General features: G+C 39.9%; 1 long non-coding RNA gene across 1 annotated transcript in view; it reads left to right on the top strand.

Moving 5' to 3' along the window:
- Window positions 1–15,046: 15,046 nt before the first annotated feature.
- The window catches only part of LOC111822287 (uncharacterized), a 39,946-nt gene continuing 28,376 nt past the window's right edge, over window positions 15,047–26,616 (top strand). The window contains exon 1 of the long non-coding RNA XR_002825571.1: window positions 15,047–15,159. This is a non-coding gene — a long non-coding RNA (uncharacterized LOC111822287). The remainder of the gene's footprint in view (window positions 15,160–26,616) is intronic.

Here is a 26,616-nt window from a genome sequence, read left to right as displayed (position 1 = left end):
TCAAGTATTTTGTAGATTTGAGAGATTAGACCCTTGTCGGATATGTTGCAACCTAATTTTTTTTCCCATTTGTAGTTTCCGTTTTTACTCTTTTGGTGAAGTCTTTTAATAAGCATAAGTGTTTAATTTTTGTGGGTTCCCAGTTATCCAGTTTAACTTCTGGTGTTAGTGCATTGGTAGTTATGGTTTTTCTTCTATTTATGCTATGTATTAGGGCCCCTAACATTGTCCCTATTTTTTCTTCAATGATCTTTATCATTTACGTTTTATATTTATGTCTTTGACCCTTTTTGAGTTAATTTTTGTGTATGGTGTGAAGTACAGGTTGTTTCATTGTTTTACAGATGGACATGCAGTTATGCCAACACCATTTGTTAAAGAGACTTTCTTTTCCCCGTTTAATGGATTTTGGGGCTTTGTCAAATATCAGCTGCTCATACACGGATGGATTTACATCTGGGTTCTCCAGTTTGGTTCCATTTGTCTATGTGTCTGTTGCTGTACTGGTACTGTTTTGACTACTGTGGCTGTATAATAAGGTCTAAGATCAGGTAGTGTGAGGCCTCCCACTTTGTTCTTCTTCAACAATGCTTTACTTATCCAGGGCTTCTTCCTTTCCACGTAAAGTTGGTGATTTGCTTCTCCATCTCGTTAAAGAATGCTGTTGGAATTTGGATTGAGATTGCATTATAGCTGTAGGTGGTTTTGGGTAAGATTGACATTTTCACAATGTTGTATTTTCCTAGTCATGAGCAAGGTATGTTTTTCCATTTATAGTAAGTCTCTTTTGCTTTCTTTCAGAAGTGTTTTGTAGTTTTCTTTGTATAGGTCTTTTACGTCCCTTGTTAGATTTATTCCTAAGTACTTTATCTTCTTGGGGGCTATTATAAATGGTATTGATTTGATGATTTCCTTTTCAAAGTTCTCTTTGTTGGTGTAGAGGAATCCAACTGATTCTTGTATGTTAATCTTGTATCCTGCTACTTTGCTGCAAAATTTTATTAGCTCCAGTAGCTTTCTTGTGGATTCTTTGGGGTTTTCTATGCATACAATCATATCATCTGGGAATAGGGATAGTTCTACCTCTTCCTTACCAATTTGGATGCTCTTTATTTCTTTTTCTTGCCTTATTGCTCTAGCTAGGACTTCCAGCACGATGTTGAATGAGAGTGTTGATAAAGGGCATCATTGTCTGGGTCCCATTCTGAAGGGGAGTGCTTTCAGTCCCTCTCCATTGAGAATGATGTTGGCTGTTGGTTCTGTATAAATGCCCTTAATTATGTCCAGGAATTTCCCTTCTATTCCTATAGTGCTGAGAGTTTTTATCAGGAACAGGTATTGGACTTTGGCAAATGCCTTTTCTGCATCATTTGAGATATCTTGTGATTCTTTTGTTTTATTTATGTGGTGGATTACATTGATTGATTTTCTAATGTCGAACCATTTTTGCATACTTGGCATGAATCCCACTTGGTCATGATGTATTATTTTTTTGAATTCTATTGGTTAGAATTTTGTTGAGAATTTTTGCATCCATGTTCACGAGGGATATTGGTCTGTAGTTTTCTTTTTCTGTAGTGTCTTTGCATGGCTTTGGTATCAGTTTTATGGCAGCTTCATAGACTGAATTCTAGAGTATTCCTTCCTTTTCTATGCTCTGAAATAGTTTGAGTGGTATTGGTGGGAACTCTTCTCTGAAATTTTGGTAGAATTATCTCCCAAAGCTGTCTGGGTTGGGGCTTTTTTTGTTGGGAGTTTTTTAAAAAATTATCTCGTCAGTCTCTTCTTTTGTTATGGGTCTGCTCAGTTTTTCTACTTCAGTTTGTGTTAGTTTAGGTAAGAAGTTGTTTCTAGAAATTTGTTCATTTCCGCTAGGTTCTCAGATTTGTTGGAGTACAATTTTTCATAGTATTCTGTTATGATCCTTTTTATTTCTGTTAGGTCTGTTGTGATATCTCCTGTTTCATTTCTTATTCAAGTTATTTTCTTCCTCTCCTGTTTTTCGTTAGTCAGTTTGACTGATGGTTTGTCAATTTTGTTGATCTTTTCAAAGAACCAACTTTTGGTCTTGTTGATTCTTTCTATTGTTTTTCTATTCTCTATTTCATTTATTTCTGCTCTAATCTTTATTATTTCCTTTCTTCTAGTGGCTGTGGGCTTCTTTTGCTGCTCTCTTTTTATTTGCTCGAGTTGTAGGGCTAATTTTTTGATTTTGGCTCTTTCTTCTTTCTTGATGTATGTGTTTATTGCTATAAATTGACCTCTAAGTATGCTTTTGCTGTGTCTCAAAAGTTGTGGTAAGAGGTGTTTTCATTCTCATTTGACTTTATGAATTTTTTTGTTCCATCCTTGGTTTTTTCTATTACCTAGTAGTTTTTAAGCAATATGTTGTTCATTTTTTATGTATTTGATGTTTTTTCCTTGCTATTTCTGTTACTGATTTCTACTTTTATGGCATTGTGATCAGAAAAGATGCTTTGTACTATTTCAGTGTTTGGGTTTTGTTGAGGCTTGCTTTTTGACATAAAATTTAGTTTATTCTGGAGAATGTTCCAAGTGCATTGGAGTAGAATGTATACTTTGCTGCTGTTGGGTGGAGTGGTCTGTATATGTCTATGAGATCAAGTTGGTTGATTATGGCATTTCAATCTTCTGTATCTTTATTTGGAGCCCTGGTGGCTCAGTGGTTATGTGATACATCTACTAACCAAAAGGTCAGCAGTTCAAATCCATCAGTTGCTCCCTGTAAACCCTGTGGGGCAGTTCTACTCTGTCCTGTAGGGTCACTATGAGTTGGAATTGACTCAGTCACAATGGGTTTGGTTTTCTGGTTTTGGGTATCTTTATTGAGTTTCTTTCTAGATGCTCTGTCCTTCACTGAAAGTGGTGCATTGAAATCTCCTACTATTATTGTGGAACTGGCTATTCCTCTTTTCAGTGCTGTTAGCATTTGCTTTACATATTTTGGAGCCCTGTCATTGGATGTGTATATATTTATTTCAGTTATGTCCTCCTGGTGTATTGACCTTTTAATCATTATATAGTGTTCTTCCTTATCCTTTATGGTGGATTTTGCTTTAAAGTCTATTTTATCGGAGATTAATATTGCCACTCCAGCTCTTTTTTGGTTATTGTTTGCGTGATATATTTTTTCCCATCCTTTGAGTTTTAGTTTGTTTGTGTCTTGTGTCTAAAGTGTGTCTCTTGTAGACAGCATATAGGTGGATCATGTTTTTTTATCCATTTTGCCATTCTCTGTCTCTTTACTAGTGCATTTAAGCCATTTACATTCAGTGTAGTTATCAGTAGGTATGAGTTTACTGCTGTCATTTTGTTGTAACTTGTGTATATGTGTGATGTTGATGGTTTCTTTGTTCTGCTTAATTTTCTGTGCTGAGTTCTTTTTGTTTATGGATTTTCTTATCATTTCTTACATTATTGTTGATTTTGTGTTTACTGAGTCTTTATGTTTTTCTTCTTTTTTGTTTTGGTTTGCAGATTTGTTAGCTTCCTTTGTTGTTACTTTGAAATTTGCCTTTACTTTCCTAAGTTTAAACCGGTCTTTTATTTCTTGGTATCACATTGACTTCCTATTCATATGGAAGTTCTATAACTATACCATTTATTCCCTCTTTTTTGTTTTGATGTTGTCATTGTTTACATATTGATGTCTCTGGTTCCTTATTTTCAGTCTTTTAGCTTTGTTTTATTTTTGAGATTTCCATATCTGAGTTGGTATCTGGTTGCTATGTCCTGTGTCTTAGTCTTGAAGTGTTGTCTGGTGTGGTGTTTCTCTAACTGGAAGACTTCTTTTAATATTTCTTGTAATTTTGGTGTTGTTTTTACATATTCCCTTAATTTCTGTTTATCTGGAAATTGCCTAATTTTGCCATCATATTTGTGAGACAGTTTTGCTGGGTATGTAGCTCTTGGCTGGTAGGTTTTTTGTTTTGTTTTTTTTTCCTTCAAGGATTTAATGTATCATTCCACTGCCTTCTTGCCTGCATGGTTTCTGCTGAGTAATCAGAGCTTAGTTGGTTCTCCTTTGTAGGTGACTTTGTTTTTACCTAGTTGCTCTCAGGATTCTTTCTTTGTCTTTTGTTTTGGCAAGTTTTATTTCAATATGTCCTAGTGGCTTTCTTTTGAGGTATATTCTATACAGAGTTCATTGAGCTTCTTTTATGGACATCTTCTCATCTTTCATGAAATTAGGGAAGTTCTCTGCCAGTAAATCTTCAACAGTTTTCTCTGTGTTTTCCATTAATTTTCCCCTCCAACCCCATTCTAGAGCTCCTATCACATGTAGGTTTTTCCTCTTGATAGTGTACTTCATAATTTTTAGGCTTTCTTCATTTTTCTTCATTCTTTTTTCTGATTTTTCCTCAAAGAAATTGGTGTCAAAGGATTTGTCTTCAATTTCACTAATTCTGTTTTCCATTGTCTCAATTCTGCTCCTATGTCCTTCCATTAAATTTTCTAATTCTGAAATTTTATTGTTAATCTTTTGGATTTCTAGTTGCTGTTTTTGTATGGTTTCTAGTAGTCTATTTATTCTGTCATTTTTTTGTTCTTGTATTGTTTGCCTGAATTCTTCTATAGCTTGGTCTGTGTTTTCCTTCATTTTGTCTGTGTTTTCTCCAGTCTCTTTCTTAATCTCTTGGAGAGCTCTGTATATTAGTCTTTTAAATTCTTTATCAGGTATTTCCATTGCCTTATCTTCCTCCTGAAGGTTTTCTGGTTCTTTGTTTCAGTCGCTTGCTGGAGCCATCTTGTCCTGCTTCTTTATGTGATTTGATATTGACTGTTGTCTCCGAAGCATCAAGAAGTTATTACATTTATTAATTTATTGTATGTTTGTTTACTATGTCCCGAATTTTTGTTTTGTTTTGTTTTGATATGTCTGAATAGGTTGGGCTTATGTTACTCTGTTTACTAATCTGGCCATGTTGAAGCTCTCACTTCCTGTCTCTGGGTGGGAGGAGCAGCTACTAGGTGTGTGAATCTCAGACCCTATTCACTGTTCTTGTGTTCCTGTGGGGCTGCTGAGGATGTAGGTGGCATTCTCGGTGAGGTGACGTATCTGTCCTGCTGGTCATATGGCGTGTTCTCCCTGGCCATTGGGTTGGGTGTTGTGTGCGTGCCTTACCTTGCCAGATGGTCAGGGTGAAGTTGTCTGGGTCATCATCACCAGGTTCGTGGTACAGAGACTTTCACCTATAGTCCTGGGCAGGCAGGGCTGCGTGGGGGTGTTCAGAGCAGGCACAAGTCTCTGGTTGCAGTGGAGGCCATGTAGAGGGTGAGGCAGGGGGTTGTTGACTGCCTATGGATCCTTCGTTGGAGGTGCCCCTGTCCACTAGAATGCATCATGGTGGGGTTGTGCAGCCTGTCCTTGGGTGCCCAGTGCTGTTGGCTAGAGGGATTAGGGAGCATCACTGGTCATCAGACCCTCATTGTAGGTGGCTAGATGGAGTGAGGGGTACTGCCGGCCCTCAGGCTCCCAACGTGGGTGGTTGAGCTCCCTTCTTAGGGGGTAAGGCAGTGGTAAATGCCATAAGTCTGCTGGGCTTCAGCTGGGAACCCTGTTCACCTTGTCCTAATGAAGACGTGATGTGCCAGCTTGGTCAGCAAGGCACTTGTGTAGCTGATCATAGGGGGTGGAGGGCACTGCAAGTCTGTGGACCCCCTGCATAAGTGGCTGGGTGAAGGGGCAGGCACTTTGGACTAGGCAGAGAGGTATCAGCCTATGGGGCGGGGCAGTGTTGAATGCCACAGGTCTGCAGCTCCCGCTTGGCTGCTGCAAGTGGGCTTTAGCTAGGAAACCTGCCCATCTTGTCCTAATAAGGATGTGCTGTACCGGCTCAGCCAGCAAAGCACTGGTGCAGTTGATTGCAGGGGGTGAAGGGCGCTGCAAGTCCATGAACACCCTTTGCCAGTGGCTAGGTGAAGGGCAGGCATCTCAGACAGGTGTGAGAGCTACCAGCTTGGGGGTGGGGCAGTGTTGAATGCCACAGATCTGCAACTCCCGCTTGGCTGCTGCAGGTGCAAATGGCTTTAGCTGGAAACCCTGTCTGCCTTATCCCAATGTGGGTGTGCTGTGCCAGTTTAACAAGCAAGGCACTGTTGTGGGTGATTGCAAGGTGTGGAGGGTGCTGCAAGCCTGTGGACCCCCTGCGCCAGTGGACCAGGACAGTGAGTTCCTGGCTTAGGGGGCATAGTGGTGTTGAGTGCTGCAGGGCTGATGTTGGAGCAAGAAGGGGGATGAGTGAGGGGGAAGGAGGGCTCCTTGGCCCATAGGGCTCTTGTAGGGGTGGGGGCTGGGGTGGGCATGATGTATTGGGTGCATGCACTTAAATTTTGCAGGTCTGGTATCACTCCTGTTTGACTCTGGAGGTGTGTGCAAAGTTGCTCCTGCTTGGCTGTACCAGGTGGGGTGGGTTTCGGTTTGGGACGCTGCTGCTTGCCTCAGTATGCCCGCACTGTGCAGAGATGGCTGCCAGGACACCGGCAATCCATAATTCTCCATTTCCGCTGTTTTGAATTGTCTCTCCTTCTACCTGTCATCAGTCCGATTCTTCAGCTTTGTCTTTGATACTCAGGGTTCCTAGACTGTCATATATATCCAATTCACTTGTTTTTTCCGGTCTTTGTTGTAAGAAGGATGACATGAAGTGTCTGACTTTCGCCATCTTGGTGGCCTCTGCAGTCCAGTTTTAATGCTGTATAGGCACTGTCCTAATTCCCTTTCCACACGTTCCACTAAGAGGGGTGAGAGTGAGGATTTCTTTTCGCAGTGGACATTTTTTTCCTTGAAAGTTCTGCACAGCAAACACCATAGCAGTGTGTAGTATGCCCCCATCTCTAAAGAGATATGGTGCAAAAAGAAATGTTTCACTTGGCACAAATTCAAAGACACTCAGTCTACAAGGAGAAAGCATGCATCACAATAAAAGGAAATGTTAAATTTTTATTAACATCGCCCACTTGCCTTAAGATATGTTTTCAGTTTAGACTTCTTCTGCGGAGTCTGAAGTCTTTGGATAGTGGATAACAAAGAGATTAGAGTTTAAATTCATGCTGGGCAGTAAAATATTACTCAAAAATCTCGGATACAGTGCGCTGTATAGAAGCTAAACAGCTTGAACCTTCTCACAGCATGTGGAATGGATAAAAAGTACACTGAATTCTGAACAATTTTTCCATTTGCTATTGAATGATAGAGTTTTGTTTTTCTTTTCAGTACAATTTAACAACCTACTGTGACATTTAAATCGTTTCCTTTCCTGACTCCTATAGTGCAATCCTTGATTTTCTGCTATCAGATCTCCTTATAGGTAAATCTTTAAAAAATAAAAATCTACCTTCAGGTAGATTAATATCCAGGTTCTAATGGAGGTAGTTTCATCAAGACTTTCCTGTCAGTGAATTTGGCTCTCCAGCAGGTCCCTGGAGATTTTGCCCCAGGATGTTCTCTCTAAATGTGCCTGCAATTTAGGATCGAGCTTACACATGCTCACATTCATATTTGAAGCAACCAATAACTCAGTAATGTTTTATTGATCTTACTTCAAATAATGAGAGCTTAATTGGTGGGAAGAGATCGGTGCTGTCTGGGTGTATTTGATAATGTAGACCCTTAGGGGAGCTCATTAAGCCCTAACTGGGAAAGGGGAATGGGTCTCACTTCTGTTCCCTCGAGCTGTTTTTGCTTGTCTCATCATGAGGGTGGTGGTGGAGCTCTGCCTTTAAGCGTCAGGCAGACCTGGATTCTATAAACTCACATCAGGGCTGGGTAACCAATGAGAGGTTGTTGCTAGGGAGAGATTGTGACATATGCTAATTAAATTTAAAAAAAGAGGAAGAGAGGAATTTCTACTGTGCGTTTTTGCTTCTCTCTCTCATGCTTTGATATGAGATGCTCGTGTGTTCTGATTATATCCCTGGTGCTTTGGTCTTTTGTTTACACAGACCTGTTTCTTCTTCCTCCCTCTGTCTTTCATTTCCCCTCTCGGTGTTCTATGACCTTCTCTCACTACCAACAAAACCCCCATCTCTGGTTCTGTCATCAACACATTGCAACGTTCCTGCTAACAATAAATCTAAAAGAGTAAGAAGTGTTGTATCAAATGTAAGGGTTCAGAAGGATATTTGAAGGGTGTGGTGATCTTCGTCAAGGCAGCTGGCCAGGGAAAACGTCTGGACAAAATATCAGGGTTCCAGAGACTGAAACGGCTGGTATCATGTCTGCCCACAAAGTCATTGACTTCTGCAGGATTCCGCCTAATGGGATTCAGCAGACTCTCCTAAGATACATCAAGCTGTGCAACATTCTCAAAATAATACAGTGGCCATGGTTCAATAATTATTTATTGACTATACATGAATAGGAAAACAGTATTTGCTTTTCAAGGAAAATAATGTAACATGGAGGCCTTTATTGCAGTCCGAGAATAGGTAAGATAAATCACAAATTTATGACAGCCGCAATGGTTAGAGAAAATACACATTCACATCCAACAAAACATCCCTCATATATTCACAAACCCCATATAACATTAAGATAATGTTTCCTTTTTTTTTTTTTCACTCGATTTCCACAATGAATGATGATGGAAAGTTAATTAAACTAAGTATCAAAGGGTGACTTATTTGTTGAATTTGGACATGTTTAAAATTCTGTCTATGATATAAAATTCCCCCTGGGGGAAAAAAATCAGGGTCATTTCTCCTAATTTCTTATCTGTATCTTGAGTAATATACCAAATGTTTGTTGTAGTAACAGATCAGATAATCCAAAAAATATGAATTCTAAGTTTTATTACTATTTGCGTTAAATTAACTGTGTTTCTAAGCCGAGATACAGGAGCAAAATGAATAAAGCTGTTTGTTGCCGACGATAAAGCCAAATTCGTTCTGTTTTTCTGCCTTTTTTCTGTTTTTTCTGTTGGTGGATACCTTTGTCTTTCCAATCAATGATTCCGATCCGTGAGCGCAGTCAGTAAGAGCCAGTAACAGGCCTGTCCTTCCTTAAGGACCTGGGGTGGGCTCATTTGCGATGCCACTAAAACCAGTCTCTCGTTTATTGCATGTCATCCCTCCTAGGACTCTTCCCACCTGGGGCTCCGGGTGTGCGTACCTGGCTCATGGCCGTCTCAGGTGGGAACGCCCTGCCACTGAGAGAAAGCCTGTCTCCCTTTAGTGGGGGAGTCAGCATCCACAGAGTGAGAGCATCAGGTCTGGAATAACGCAGTTGGTGCTCTCTGTCAGCCATTCTTAAGAGCTGATTTCACCTTTTACTTATCAGGCCATTGCGCTCTGCATTAGGCTCTGAGCTGCCCCGGAAGTGCGGGACATTGATGAAATGCCCGGATACGTCTGTAATTTGCATTTGTCAACTCTACTTGGAAATCAGGGCAAGGACAGAGAAAAGGAAAGGCAACTATTATGCTGTCAAATGTGTAATAATTATTTCCCATAGTCCATTTTGTCCTGGAGATGATTGTTTTGATATCACAGAGTATGTTTGCAGGAAAACAAAAAGCGTCTTTGTTGTGGCCTGTTTCCTAGGGTTTGCGTAACCTATTCTTGTCGTTGCTGCCCCTTTGCAGGTGTATGCTGGTTCCAAAAACTCAGGCCCTACCTGTCATTTGTGTGAGACTGTCCAGTATTTCTGGCTGTGCGAGACATTTGCCCTCCTTCGTTAAGGTCCACATCTGACTCCACGTTATGGGTTCTAGCCATTCCTCTCACCTCTGCTTATTCCCTGGCTAGTTTTCTACGTGCCATCAATTTTCCTGAATTGTGCTGTTCCCAACCGGAAAATTGTTTTCCAGTTCTTGCCCTCATCCAAATTCTTTCCTTTCTTCAACACCCAGTCTGCTTCTGTTTTATTTTAGGAGCCTTGCCTTAGACTCTTGTTTACGTTGACCCTCTCACAATTCATGTCTTATTTTGTCACACCACCTAGACTGCAAATCACTTGCAAGCAATGATCACCGTATACATTTCCTGTGTTCCCCGATATCCTGCAGAGACGTGGGCACAACGCGTACACTCACACTTAACCAACAGGTGTATTTATAAGCCCCTACATAATGCATAGTATTAAAGGGCCCTGGTGGCACAAATGGTTAAGCACTCAGCTGCTATCCAAAAGGTTGGTGTTTCAAACCTGCCCAGCGGGTTACAGGAGAAAGACCTGATGATCTGCTTCTTTAAAGATTACAACCAAGAAAACCCTACCAGGCAGTTCTACTCTGTCACGTGGGGTCTCTATGAGTCATATTTGACTCTACGGCACCTGACAGCAACCACAACACAGTGTTAGGGTGGGCTGGGTGGCACAAAGGGTTTGTAATCAACTACTTACCCAAAGTTCAAATCCACCCAGTGGTGGCATGGAAGGAAAGCCTAGTGATCTGCTTCTGTAAAGATTACAGCCAAGAAAACCCTGTGGAGCAGTCCTACTCTGTAACACACGGGGTCGCCATGAGTGGGAACCAACATGATGGCAATGGGCTTTTTTGGTTTGACATAATGTTGCTCTTAGTGGACCCTGTAATGATACGAGAAATAGGCACTCTGTCCTCCGGTCCCATGGCATTTATGCTCTAAGATCGTGGTAATGATAATACAGTGAACTGCTTTGTTTTTCGGGGTCTCCTAAGTTTTCTGCCTTTAACGGGGTGCAAATTCAGCACTTTTCTATTGCTCTCTAGTTAATGGAAAAGATTTGCGTTTTCCCTCTCTGAGAGATTTCCACCTTATACAGGTTCTGGCTTTTGCAGGTTTTACTGTATAACTGTATTAATGTTATCATTATTATTTCATTCATTGAGTGCCTATTATAGGAGCTACAATCTCTATATCCGTGGACAGTCTTAAAAGAGAGGTATTGTCCTCGCCATTTTAGAGATGAAGACACTGAGGCTCAGAGAAGTTAAACACCTTTCCCAAGTTCATGGAGACAGTAAACGACAGAGACAAACTAGAATTCAAGTCATCTTCCTATTAAATGAAGCACCAGAATGTTTGTACTTTTTCTGCTTGTCTGGTCTTGCTGTGGTTTTGAGAGCAGAGGTGAGAAGCCCCACTTTACCAGTCTTTATGTTCAAGTGTTCCCCATCCCTCTGTCTTGGGTACCCACGGCCCTCAGGGGAACCCCAGGCTGGCCAGTGGCGCCCTCTGCAATGTTCACTAAGGGCCTCTCCATCCTTGGGGGAAATTATTCCTCTTCCACCCTTTTCTCTGACTCTGAGCCCGTTCTAACTTGTGCTTCCTGTTGATCTCAGTACCTTCCTAGGCGACAGGCTTGGTGATATCTGATAGACTGATTTTCACACTGCGTTATTGTTGTTAGTGACCTTCGAGTCGATTCTGACTCATGGTGATCCCATGTATGCAGAGCGAAACCCTATGGAGCACCACAGACTTTTCAAGTTTGTTACCTATCTTCCAAGGTGCCTCTAGGTGGGTTCAAACTGCCAACATTTTGGCTGTTAGTTGAGCGCTTAACTGTTTGCACCGCCCAAGTACTCCTCTTTTATACTGAACTGATAGATAATTGGAACCTGGTGGCACAGTGGTTAAGTGCTTGGCTTCTGACCGAAAGGTTGGCTGTTTGAACCCACCAGCTGCTCTGTAGAAAAAGAAGTGGCAGTCTGCTTCCGTAAAGATTACAGCCTTGAAAACCCTATGGGGCAGATCTACTCTGTCTTATAGGATTGCTGTGAGTTGGAATCGACTCAGTAGCAATGGGCTAATAGATAATTATGATTTAATATTTATTATTCATTCCAGAATAACGTATATGTTGAAAGGGAATTTTAAGAATAATAATCTTTTGTCCCAAAGTAATGTGTTTCTAATAATGGGAATATCAAAGGTTAAAGAAAGTTTTGGAACCCTCAGGCCTTTCCCCAGTGCCCCTGGAGTCACATTATATGAGCAACTGCCCTTTCACGAAGTTGAAGGACATTTCCCTCTAACTTTCATCTCATTTTCCCCACCTTTTGCTTGGAGCAAAATGAGATTGGCAGAAACTGTGGTAAACACTACCTTCTATACTTACAGCCTTCTTTGCACTGTTTTACTCATTTTAAAAAACTGAAATTTCAAGACTTTCTTTCCCAGTACTTTATATAGGACACACATGAGATTGATCTCAAGAATGTAACCTCCGTGAGAACAGGAACCTCATCTCATGCTCTGTAGAACCAAGGCTTAAAACAGCGCTTGACAGAGGAAGAACCCAGGAAATATTTATTGAAGGAATGAATGGCTGGAATTACCATATATCAAAGCAATTATTTCTAAGCATAATCACAAAAACTAACATTTATTGAGCTAACTATATGCCAGATACTCTTATAAGCACTTCATACACTTTAGTTTCATGTTTATAGCAACTATTCTTGTGCCCATCATACAGATGAGGAAACTGAGGCACTAAGATGTTAAATAGTTTACCTAGTCAAACAACTAGTCAGTTTTAGATATGAGATTTGAAACCAGACGAACTAGCTTGAGAGGCCAGTAAACTATTGCTAAGAAAAGTTGTTCAGACATCAAACCCTCCAGAAATCTTGCTCTGGTCACTACCCCCGGAGCAGGCTGGGTGACGTGTTCCCTTTGGGATCAGGTTATAGCATGTGCTTTGTATGTATCACACTGTATTATAATAGTTTATTTGTTTTTCCCATCCTTCGTAGGAATGAGTGGGCTTAAAAAGAAAATTGTGTAAAAAAAACTGGAGCAAAACATATGATTAAAAAATCAGTCTGGGCTAAGGTCAGAATAAATGGGCGTTTTAGATCTGGAATATTATTTTGATCATCATATAAAACTCAATTCTGATTAGAATAACAAACAAAACTAAACAAACAACCTCCCGAGTCCAGTGATTTGCCTGGTGTATTAATTTCTGTGATTTGAATTTGCTGAGCAACAGCATTTAATTTTCTTTGCACCTCTGCTTGCAGCTCATGCAGGGCTATCTAGGTCAAATCAAATACTGTTTGCCACAGATATAATTGAATTACTTCTCTATTCTGTACTAGGTGCTCATTCCCCCTCATATTTATTTGATAAGTATGGACATCTTTGGGAAATACGTTCTCTGAGTTCACATTAGGAAAATGTCGTGAGTGACCCTACCACGGCTGATTGGGTCAGATGAGGGCTGGAGAGGTCCCAGCTGGCTGCCAGATCTGCCAGATCATGCGGGTCTGTTGCTAGGAGACCCTATTGATCTTTTCTGGCCTCTTTGAAGATGACCTTCTCTACTTCCCAGTGATTGATTGCCATCATTTATAGCAGTGGGGTAGTTAGAAGCTTTCCCTTGTCTTCAATATTTATAAAGTTACAAAAATTAGTCGTTTAAGCTTAAAGCGCTTTGTGGAAATTTTTGACACCTGCAGCAGCCTGACATTAGGAATGCCTGTCCGTTTAGTGCATCCAATGTTGAATATGAATAAAGGGATATATATTTCCCAGCCTTAATATAGGTGCAATATGATTATAAAAACCAGTTTGTTTCTATGAACCAAAGGCAATTTGCGTCTTACTGATCAAAACTGATTTGTTTCATAGTCTGCCTTGGCCACCTCTGTCTTGGGCACAAAGCTCCAACTAAAATGGCCCGTCTCAAGACAATTCTGTTTTAAGCATTAAAATATTCCACCCATGGAAGATATCGGAAGACTTAATCACACCACAGTGCTTTGATGTCTGGCCTCTAAAGGTCAAGTTGAACAGCGCAGTCAGTAACGGAAAGGCTCGTCCAGTGAGGACATGGTGATTCACGTCTGCGTGGAAGGCTCTCTGCATTAGAAGGCTGCTCCCCCCGTCAGTCAGTGTGGCTGCCTACACAGCAGTGTGAGCTCAGCTCCCAAAGATTAAAGGCCGGACAGAAATACAGTTTTGGCTTGTTTTAGGGTATATTAAAAGAACTCACGGGGCAGCCTTGAAGAGGACAGTTTTTATTAGACCTGTGGCAGAACCCATTAAAATGGATGCCTTAGCAGTATTTTGCCTAGCCTGCCTTGTTTGGGAGAGGGCCCTATGACCCCAGAGTCCTATAAACCTTGACTTCTCTATTCGGTTTCTGTAAGAAATGGACATGTGATGGGATTTTCCATAAAAATAATGGTAACAGATACAGATAAACCAAACCAAACCAGTTGCTATCAAGCTGACTTCGATTCAAGGCAACCCCATGTATTGCCAAATAGAACTGCACTCCATAGGATTTTCAAGGTTGTGACTTTTCAGAAGCAGATCACCAGGCCTTTCTTCTGAGGTGCATCTGGGTGGGTTCAAGCCATGAATCTTTCAGTTGGCATTTACTCTACCCAGGGACTCTTAATAGAATAGATTTAAAATAGTAATAATAATAACCCAAACCCACTGCCGTTGACTGGATTCCAATCCATAGCGACCCCATAGGGTTTCCAAGGCAGTAAATCTCTATAGAAGCAGACTGCCACATCTTTCTCTCTTGGAGCTGCTGGTGGTTTTGAACCGCCGACCGTATCGGTTAGCAGTCAATCGCTTTAACCATTGCACCACCAGGGATCCTTAATAGAATAGATACTGGGTGTTTATTTTGTTTCAAGTACCGATCTCAGCTCTCTCTCTCTCTTTCTCTGTCTATCTGTCTCTCTGTCTCTACATATATATATAAATAAAGCATTTATCATAACAGCCCTATTTAGATAGGTACTATTATTTTAAGTCAGATGAGGAAACTGAGGCACAGAAGTTCCAAATGATTTGTTCAAGGTCTACACAGCTAGGAAGGCGTGGAGCTAGGCGTCAAGCTCAGTGAGTTTGGAGCCAGAGCCAGTACTCCTAACGGTCACTGTCACGCTGCACACTGCTGGGATGGTGACTCATGCCTGTCTGCTCCTGATTGAAGAGCACACGATCATTTCTCCAAAGCCCCATTGTAATCATCACAGAACTCCCTAGGCTGTCCTCACCCCACTCACCTCACCATCAGCCCCTTGACGCTTCCCTGCTTCCCTGACAGCTGCCTCCATCAAGTGTTCTGCTAAACTCGAAACTCGGATTTGAGGACTGAATTATGACAGCGACACTTTTGCCCAACAGGCCTCCCCGGGAGAGGCAGGAAGACGTTTCCAAATCATTACTTCATGGCAGGTGTGTCATCTCCTAATGCCCCCCACCCTGTGTGAACATGACTGTGCTGTCATACATTTCCACGTCCCCACTGTTGTCTACACTTCAATTCGGTTACATTCATCTCACTTTTCCGTTGTTGCTGTTGGCTGCTGACCGTCAGCTATGACTCGGAGCGCCGGTAGGTACCGCAGAACCGAACGTTGCTGGGTCCTGCGCCCTCAGCACGATCTCCGATCTGTTTGGATCCATCGTGGTGCTCAACCACGACTCCACCAGGGCTCCTTTACAGTTTTCCAGAGTGTCTGGTAAACAGTAGGACTCCCAAGAAGTGTTTATTTATGTGTTGAATAAACCTATCTCCATACCTTATTATGTAATATGTCATCACATTAAGAAATCAACTCAGATCACCAGTAAGCCTGAAACTCCGCAGTAAATATCACTGCCCCGATACTCCAAATGAAGCCGCTCTTTGTTCATGACTGTTTAGATGTTGTAGGGATTGATTGACCCATGGCAGGAAAAATGGGAAATAAGTAGAAATAGAAAAATAGTCCAACGTCTGTGCTATAGAATCAAACATTGGGTTTTGGTTACACTGCTTGGAATTAACACTGAAGTGCTCATCAGAGGGTCAAGTTGTTAGAGACTCATTGCATTTATAGGACTTATGAATTGGCCCAGCCAAACTGCATTATCCCTTTGAGGATTCTATTTTATCATAGGAGACAGAAAGCTGTGTAGAAAGAACTCTCAGTATAGTCAGGAGATCTAGGGTCCAGTCTTAACTATTGCACTTGTTAGCTATATGATCTCGAACATGTCATTTAAAGCTCTTGTCCTTTAGATTCCTCATCAATAAAATGAAAAAAAATGGGACCAAGAGATACATAGCTCGATTCCAGCTCCAATAATTTATAATCCTTCTCTATCTCTATGATTTAGGTATGTGCTCAATAAATGTTCCTGTGGAGGAAACTGAATGAAGACTTGAGTCTTTTCTTTAATAAACTTTTTGTTTTAGAATAGTTTCAGATTTACAGAAATATTGCAAAGACAGTACCACAGTTCTCATACCCCCCCAACACCTACTTTCTCCTCTAATTAATATCTTGCAGTAGTACGGTGAATTTGTCACAGTTAATGAACCAATGAACCCATTGCCATCGAGTCGGTCCCTATTCATAGCGACCCTGTAAGACAGAGTAGAACTGCCTCATAGGGTTCTCAAGGCTGTAAATCTTTACAGAAGCTGACTTCCACATCTTTCTCCTGTGGAGCAGCTGGTGGGTTCAAACTGCTAACCTTTTGGTTAGCAGCTGAGCTTTTAACCGCTGTGCCACCAGGGCTCCTAATGAACCAATATGGATACATTATCATTAACTAAAGTCCGTGCTTTATTCAGATTTTCTTAGTTTTCACCCCAATGTCCTTTATCTGCTCCAAGATCCTACCCAGAATCGCACATGTCACTTAATCATTATGTTTCCTTGGACAGTTTCAAAGACTTTACTTGTTTCTGTTAAGTACTATATCCGGAAGGTACCTGGGAAATACTTCTAGGATACTAGTAATCTGTTAGTAATAAGTACATAGTCATTTAAAACTATTTATTTACCAGGATGGTGTTTATATGGGCGTGTTCACTTTGTTACAATTCATCAAGCTGTTTTCTATATTCTAATCCAATTATGTTTATTACAAAACTAATTTCAGATTGAACCAAAACAGAGAGCCTTTTCTTAGCCGGGACTAGTGGCTTTCACCTATACTTTAGAGAGCCAGAAGAGAAACTGAAAGTTTATAAAAGACATAAGAAGCTCTAACTGTACGCCGCAATATACATGCAATAGAAATTAGATTTGTTTTAAACAGTCTGTTGCATAATTTAAGTTGTGTTGGTGTCAAAAATCTGCCCTCTTTGCTGGTTTATTGTTCATTTCCGTTAACCTTTTACAGTCCATATTACCGGAAGACTCAGATTTTCTCTTTATAGCCAGCTCTCAGCTCCTCGCCTTGTCCCGCCCGGATCTCATTCTCTTTGAGTAAATAGACTGTCTTCTGGGCCAGAGCTGCTCAGGTGGAAATGCTCCATTGTCTTATCCCTCAGCATATTTGTTTTCTAATTTACATTTCTCCACCAGATTTATGTCTTTAAATGTCACGCACTACACTAATGACATTCAATCTGAGGGATGAAGCTTCTCGGTTTTCTCAGAGGAAACAACCTTGTCTTCCTAGCAAACGTGAAGTACGGAGAGAAATGGGGCTGTTTGTAAAGCTGTCTCACCTCGTTCAGGGGGTTTGCTGTCACCTATTCACTTCGAGCCATTAAACTTGACAGCTTCCAGCCTTCAAATCCCTGTGGTGTTAAAACTCCATGTGCATTTCATGTCATCTGTCTAAGTGATAATGGTTGTGCATGGCTATTTCCTTCCCACGGAGGTCCTGTGAAGCCCCTGTCAATGATAATTGTACATTTTCCCCATCTATTCTTTTACTGAGCCGCTGGCCCCATTTCTGTACCATTTAATGCTATTTGGAAAAATGACAGTGATATTCAGCTTTTTGATCTTGGCGTTTATAATATAATAGATTATTGTTATTCTATGCTAAAGGATGAGGATATACAACCAAAAATGCACAACCCCAAAGCACCACTGATTTATTAAGAGGCTTTCAATTAGATGTTTTTCTTTAGGTAAAGCTGGGCAAAGCATCATTCTAACAGGTTGAAGTGAAAGAATCACACAGATACACAATCCCTTAGGAAGATAAAATTTCAAATAAATTGTGTCTCGGAAGAAAAATAGAATTCTGAAAGTAAGCGACCTTAAAGATCCAGCTCACAGATCCTGCCATTTTATAGCTGAATCAGCTGAAGACTCTCTTGATAAATGACTGCCTAAGGCCTTCCAGCTAGCAAGGAAGGGCAAGACGAAACTAAAATCCAGACGTGCTCTGTACCATACAGCATGCGTATTTATAAACAAGTACTACAACGCAATAATAAACCCGTTGTGTAATGCACTTAATTCTTATTATCAACACCACTTGACAACAGCTGAATCAATTCTGACGTAGTATAATTTTACTCCTTTATTAGGCAACCTCAGGTTTGCTTCAACAAGTCATGTTAACTATCCTGCCTTCAAACTCATATGGATCCTTTTCAGTACTGTTGTAGTTAGCTGCCCTTAGTCACTCGAACTCAGGGTAATGTCATTTACAACAGAACAAAGCTTTGCAGAGTCTGGAGCCATCCTCACGAACATCGGTATGTTTGAGCCAATTATTACAGCTATTGTGTCAATCCATATGATTGTCAGTACCAGATACCTGAAAACAAGTATTTTCTATAAATTTCTTATTAGGAACCTTATTCAAAAAGGTTTAGAAATAAGAGAGACCAAATTATTCCAAATGGGAATAAATTAGATGGATATTTGCCAAGTCGACTAAGTTATAATATGACAATGAAAGAGAGAGAAAGTAAGAAAGAAAAAAAGAAAAGAAAATGTGAAAGAAAGAATGTCTACGAACAGTAAAGAAATGAAAGAAAGCAAAGAAAAGAGAAGGAAAATAAAATCCAAATCATCCTACTGTTAAAAGACAATAATAGCAGAGTCTATGAAGTAGAAGACTACAGTTAGAATGGCAACGCCTTATTGTAGCTCTTTCTTTAGGGCCAACCTGGAAGAATGTTTTACTAGATAGTATCTTTAGGATTACAAATAGACTTTACTATCTCTGTAAATGAATATAAAATTTATGTGAAGAATTAGCCACCTCAAGGGAATTTTTCTTCTCTTACACAGCAGTCACACAACATACCAATAAAAACTGGTTTTATTTCCAATGGAACTTTTGTTTCAAATTTTGACTATGGGCTTCTCTGTTGAACATTTCAACAAAACTATCTTCACATTAATGGTGAAATAATAATTAGGGGGAAAGTAAACACATGAATAGTAAACATGCTTATTATGGAGCCTGATAAGTCAGCAGTGAATCATACATGAATTTAGATAATTAGGCACAGGAAAGATTATGAATACTTTCAACATATGATAAACAATCCCAACTAAGATGTTGTCTTAGTTATCTAGTACTGCTACAACAGAAATACCACAAGTAGATGGCTTTAACAAAGAGAAATTTATTCTCTCACAGTCCAGTAGGCTAAAAGTCCAAATGCAGGCACCAGCTCCAGGAGAAGGCTTTCTCTCTCTCTAGGCTCTAGAGAAAAGTCCTTGTCATCAATCTTCCCCTGGTCCAGGAGCTTCTTAGTGCCGGACCCCACGTCCAAAGGAGGCACTCTACTCCTGGCACTACTTTCTTGGTGGTATGAGGTCCCATGTCTCTCTGCTCGCTCCTCCCTTTCATGTCTCGAAAGAGATTGATTTAAGAGACAACCTAATCTTGTAGATTGAGTTCTGCCTCATTGATACAGCTGCCGATAATCCCAACTCATTAACATTATAGAGGTAGGATTTACAACACAGAGAAAAATCCCATCAGATGGCAAAATGGTGGACAATCTCTCAGTACTGGAAATCATGGCCTAGCCAAGTTGACACACATTTTTGGAGGACACAGTTCAATCCATAACAGGTGTGTTAACATGAAGGGGGCATTATAAACTAACATGGAGTGGCACGGAAAAAGTGAAGCGGGAAAGCATTGCTCAACAATGAGTTGAAAGATCAGGTCTTCAGTCATAAATTTAAAATGTTCCAGATTGCTGACTTGTAAGAATTAACCACTTGAAAAATAAAATATTTGTTTAATCAATTCTTTCAGTATACATTTCATGCAACATTTTTTTTAATTTAAAACTTAAGCTCGTAAGCTAATTATATGGGCATTATGCACATAAAGCCATGGACTCTTTCCTTTGCTTTTTGTTTTTTAACATTTTTTTATTATGGTACAATACACATAACATGAAATCTACCATTTCAATAATTTAAGTGTCCAACTCAATGGCGTTTAGCAAATTTACAATGTTGTGCAACCATGAACACTATCTAGTTGAAGGACACTTTCATCCCTCCAAAATATAACCCTGCAACCACTAAATGGTCGCTGCAAATTCCCCTGTCCCCCCAGTCCCTGGCAATCATTATTGGCTTTCTGTCTCTATAGTTTTTCCTATTCTGGATATTTTATGTAAGTGGAATCATGCAATATGTGTCTGGCTTCTTTCACTTAGCATGTTTTCCGAGTCCATTCAAGTGGTAGCAAGTATTAGTACTTTATTTTTATCATGGATAAAATAATATTCCATTGTATGGATATACTATAATTTGTTTATTCATTCACCATTTGACTGACATTTGAGTTGTTTCAACTTTTCAACTATCATGAATAGTGCTGCTATGAACATTCATGTACATGGTTTTTGTATGAACACATCTTTCATTCTTTTGAATATATACCTAGGAGTAAAATTGCTGGGTCACATGATAATTCTATGTTTAACTTTTCAAGGAACTACCCAACTGTTTTCCATAGTGGCTGAACCATTTTACATTCCTACCAGAAATGTAAGGAGCACTGGTGGTGCAGTGTTTAATGCACTAGGCTGCTACCTGAAAGGTTGGTGGTTCGAACACACCAGTGGCTCCAAGGGAGAAAGATGTGGCAATCTACTTCCGTAAAGATTTACAGCCTTGGAAACCCTATGGGGCAGTTCTACTGTGTCCTATAGGGTCGCTGAGACAGAATCAATTCGACAGCAATGGGTTTGGGGTTTTTTTGGTTTGCCAGCAATGTACAAGATTTCCTGTTTCTACACATCCTCAGTAATGCTTGCTATTTTCCACTCTTTTAATTACAGTCGTCTTAGTAGGTCTGAAGTTGTACCTCACTGTGGTTTTGATTTTCATTCCCTAATAACTAATGACATTGAACATCTATTCAGCTGCTCCTTTGCCATTTGTATATCTTTGGAGAAATAGCTATTCAAGCCCTTTGCCTCTTTTTTTAAATAGTGTTGTTTGTCTTTTTGTGGAGTTGTTGGAGTTCTTTATATATCCTGGATACACGTACCTCATCAGAGATATGATTTGCAAATATTTCCTCCCCATTCTGTGGGTTGTCTTTTCACTCTCTTGATGTGTCCTTTGATGCCCAGAAGTTTTTAATCTTGATGAAGTTCAATTTTTCTTTTTCTTTTAATTTGCTGCCCATGTTTTTGGTCTCATATCTAAGAATCCATTGCCAAAATCAAGGTCATAAAAATTTATCCCTATGTTTTCTTCTATGAATTTCATCCTGGGGGACTTTCTTTAGCATTTCTTGTAGGGTAGCTCTACTAGCATCAAGCTCTCTCAGCTTTTGTTTATCTGGGAAGATCTTAATTTCTCCTTCATTTCTGAAGGATAGTTTTGCCAACGTAGATTTTTTAGTTGACAGTTTTTTTATTTCTGCGTTTTAAATATGTCATCTTACTGCCTTATGTTGCCTATATTTTCTGATGAGCAATTGACCGTCTGATTGAAGATCCTTTGTACATGATAGTTGCTTCTCTCATTCCGCATTCATGATTCTACATTTTTCTTTGACTTTCAACGGTTTAATAGACATTATGCTTCACAGCCTGAAAAGACTGTATAATCTGTATTCTTAATCTGATTTCGTCTACGGGCAACATTGGCTAGTTTTCCATCAAACCTATTTCCCTTATCTCCCGAGCACCTTACTTTTCCCCACCTTCCCTTATAGTTACCTGTGACCATGTGCCTAGGTTTTGGCTAACCAATGGTGGGGGGAATGATACACGCTACCTCTAAAATGGGAAATCTCATGTCATCTTCTTTTCTCTCTCTCTCTCCCCCTTGCTGCTAGTCAAGGACATCGAGGTCTTAGAGGATGTTGAAAATACAAATTGAATGTAGCCTCTGTCCTTGAATCACTTTGTACATGGCTGCCTGCTGACCAGCCACGTGGAAGAGTTACTCAGGCTGTACATAGATTTGCACAGCATTAGACTTCCTGGAATTGTTGAAGGTGTAGCTGACGCCTTGGCTAGCACTTACTGTACCTACTATTCATCTTGCTCCTGAAAGGATACAAATCCCCGACTTGTCCTTTTCTTGGCATGATGAGAATTGTAATTATGTAAGCAGTGTAGCTGTAGAAAGAACCTGAGGTTCAAATTCCGGTTTTGTCACTTTATTAACTTGTTCATTTAACAGGTAATTTTTATGCATGAATTCCTTTTGATGCTGGTGGAAGAGCAGGAGAGCAAATGTCCAGGGTCACTGTTCTCATAGACTGTGCTTCCTAGAGGGGAGACACTGATAATAAGCAAGGAAATATGAATATGTAATATGGAAACCCTGGTGGCGCAGTGGGTAAGTGTACGGCTGCTAACCAAAAGGCTGCCAGTTTGAATCCACCAGGTGCATGTTGGAAACTCTATGGGGCAGCTCTACTCTGTCCTACAGGGTCGCTATGAGTCAGAACTGACTTGATGGCAATGGGTTTTTTTTTTGGGTATAGTAATGCTAAGGGTTAAATGAAAAAGTAGAGCTTAATGAGGGGCTTCATAGTGATCTGGGGAGATATTTTTAGATAAACAAAATAAATACAACTCTATAAAATAATGCATTAAATATTTCAGAGAACTATAAACAGTTTAATATTATTAAGTCTAGAAAAATATATTTCAATTATTTTAAATTAAACATGATTTATTTAAAGCTTATTAATGATTATGAGCCTGTTTTTCAAAAAAGGTGAAAAGGAAATAATATTTATCTCGCACTGGTGATTTTTTAGCAGGGTGAATTTAAAGAGATAACTGTCACTTAGTAGGTATACAAAGAATGATAACTGATTATGTAGATGATTTTCTAAAGCATGGTATTCATAAACTTTAAAGTGTGAGTACGGGATAATAAGACAAGAAACGACACAAGACAGCAGTGGAATAATTCCCAAATAGCTGATACAGACAAAAGAACTACTAGAATTTAGAAGAAGAAGAGCTCACTTGAAGACACAGAAAAGGATGACATAGGCCTGGTTTTAAATGTTGGAAAGGACTTGCCCAGGAAGAGAAAAGAAGGAGCGAGTACCAATCGGTGTCAATTAAAATGCAGTGAGAAAAAAAGGGGTAGGAACAAGGAGACTGAGAAAAACAGTCGGACAAAAGTCAGTGGAGTCAGTGGAAATTATTTCTTTACAGTTTGATGTAGACGAATATTCCTCCCATTAACCCAAAATGAGAGGACCTGAGAGTTGCACAATTTCAGACTGCTGATGAAATTGTCTCTGCTAAAGAAGTACGTTAATTTGACTCTCTTCACTTAAACTCACACCTTCTCTCCTAATTTAGGTAAGCGGCCATCAAAGAGGCCTTTATTTTCCATTAACATCAAAAACAAAACCACTCTTAAGGAGCAGTTGTTTCACTGATGCTAAAAGAGCCTGCTCACTCTGTCAGTTCATCAGTCCATATACATTAATTAGTCTAAGTCAGTGACTGAGAAAAAATTAATCTTATTTTAAGATCCATGATCCAGTGATCCACATGAAACTACCTTCTGCTTTACTGACTTTTCTCATTTTGCCCGATCGTCACTGCAGCTTGTTGGTATAACTACATCTTTCACCTACAGGAGTGGAGCTGAAAAGAGGACCCAAGTTTCTAGTCTTCTTGGTATTTTGGTTGCCAATAGGTGCTATTGATGAACATTCTACTTAAGATGACAGGTTGTCCTTTGATCTCATTTCAGGATTTCTGGAAAAAAACAAAACAAAACAAAACCTGGGATTCTTTTTTAAAATGAAGCTTCCTGGGCACCACCTAAGACCTACTGAATTAAAATTTATCCTGGTAGAACCTTACCACCCGCCTTTAATAATTTTCCCATGTGAGTTTTGTGCCAACACACCTATATTTCATACTCCCTACCCCCGCTACCATGTCTCCTTTCTTAGTTCTTCATAATCATCACAGCAGGATTAGGGCAATAATCAACAGAGTCCTCTTACCTGAAAAGTTTCACAAAGCTTTCTGCCTCAACTAAATTAAAAAATAGTAATAATAACAATGGACACAAAGAAGCAAAGCCTGAAATAATCCTTTCTTAGGGCCCCCCGTATTCACTGACAAATGAAAGCTTGATCAGCACCAGTCTGTGTGAACTGCAGAACAGGCTAGGAGACACAGGGAGGAAATCTGGGGCCTCAAAAGGAGCAATGGGGAAATTTCAAACCCTCTCAGCATTCCACCAAAGCTCTGGGCATTAATTACTGGGCAAAGCTCAGCTCTCCCTTCCTGCTGAACAGAGGAGAGCGAACCTCCAAGCTCATTATGCTGGGTCATTATGTAAAGGCGTGTCTAGCTGAGATGAGTTGCCTGCTTCAGCAGATACCTCCACCCTTGAGTCAAGGCTATGTCTTCCAGTCAACACAGCACCAATCAGAACTGATAGCAATGACCGCAATGATCACCACATACCATCACCGTGTCTTAAGCCCAATCCAGAAACTGGCTTAGTTATTTCCACCTATCTTGCTAACTAAATGAAGAGTTCTATGAGGGAAGAGATAATCTCTTATTTCTTTTGTTTAATCCCCTGCTTCATCAGGAACAATGACTAGTTTTATTTCTTTTTTTTTTTTTTGTGACAGTGTGTTAGTTAAACAATTAACCTGTTTAAAGTAGAAGCAGGAGGATAATTAATAAATCTGTTAATTATTCTGTCAGATCATAGACACTGCCAGCCTTCAGCTTTTAACTCTAACATGTATATGCTTCAGGGTAGCAAAGGTATAAGTCTAGAACAGTGTTAGCATGACACATGTTTTGCAAACTACTAAATTCGGAAGCTCTGGAATTATGTTTGTTCCTCTTTCTTATACTAGAATGCCAGTTCCCTGTTTCTTTGCCCAGTAAACACGTATCATTCAAAATGTAGCATAAATACCATCTTCTACGCGTTGTCTTCCTTGGTTCCTGGGAAAGAACTTCATTACCTTCATCTAACAGTCACTAGAGATGACATTGATGCAGGTGGCCCACAGGTGACACTTTGAGAAACCCCACTCAAGACTGTAAGTTTTTCAAGACGAAAAGCCATGTTTCATTCATTTCACTCATTTATATCTCCAAGATCTGTCAGGAGCCTATACAACTACACCCAACAGACACTCAGTAATGAATAAACGTGTGTGTGGGAACACCCATCCAAAAGCCGAACCTTAGTTTTTTCTTTAATAAAATGCATTAGCTGCTTTCTTGATATCTACCTTATCTCAAAGCTTCCTCACTATTATTCCACCATCAATACAGCATTTTTTAATTTTTTTTAAATAATATTTATTTACTTTGTAAAACCAAATCACTTAAGTAATAGGCACTCATGGTAGAAATTACAGTGAGCAAAGACCCAAGGAAGAAAATACAAATCACCTATAATCTCTCCTCATCAAGTTGACCATCATTAGCGTATAAGCATGTGCTGTGATTGCATTATACATAGCAGCACACCACATTTTTAATTAACAGAATTGTTTCATTACTTCTCTTTGAAGCACATATTTGTAAATAAAATGAATCGTGTTAAAGTGAACAGTTGAGTGGGATTTAGTGCATCCACTATGTTGTACAACCACCACCTCTATTAGCGCAAAAATTTCCATTCCATGTCCGTGATGCGATCTCTTCCCACTTCCCCCTCCACCTACCCCCTCGATACAGACAAAAGAACTATCAGAATTCAGAGGAGGAAACGCTCTCTTGAAGACATAGAAAGGGATGACATTGGACTTGGCTTTATATTTTGGACAAGGTTTGCCTAGGAAGACAAACCCCTAATCTGTATTATGTTTCTATGGATTTATATATTCTGGATAATTCATATAAATGGAATCACACGATATGCGATCTTGGTGTCTGACTTCTTTCACTTAGCATAAATGTTTTTGAGGTTCATCTACATTGTAGGCTATCTCAGTACTTCATTTCTTTTTATGGATGAATAAAATTTCATTGTACGTATATACCACAATCTGTTTTTCGGTTCATCCACTGAAGGACATTTGGACGTTTCCACCTTTTGACTATTGTGAGTAGTGCTACTATAAACGTGTGTGCACACGTACTTGTTTAAGTATCTGTTTTCAATTATATACACAGGAATGGAATTGTGGAGTCGTACGGTAATTCTGTGCTTAACTTTTCAAGAAACTACGAACTGTTTTCCACATCAGCTGGACAGTTTTACATTCCAACCGGCAAAATAGGAGGGTTCCAGTTTCTCCACATTGTCACCAACACTTGTCATTTTCTGTTTTTTTGTTTGTTTTTGTTTTTTAATGATTATTATAGACATCCTAGTGGGTATAACTGGTACCTCACTGAGGGTTTGATTTTCATGTCCCTAATGACTAATGAAAGGAGCCCTGGAGGCACAATGGTTAAGCACTTGGCTGCTAAGTGAAATGTTGGTGGTTCAA

This window comes from Trichechus manatus, unplaced genomic scaffold (genome assembly GCF_000243295.1).
Source record: "Trichechus manatus latirostris isolate Lorelei unplaced genomic scaffold, TriManLat1.0 scaffold00152, whole genome shotgun sequence".
Lineage (NCBI taxonomy): Eukaryota > Metazoa > Chordata > Mammalia > Sirenia > Trichechidae > Trichechus > Trichechus manatus.
This window is presented reverse-complemented; position numbering and strand designations above follow the sequence as displayed.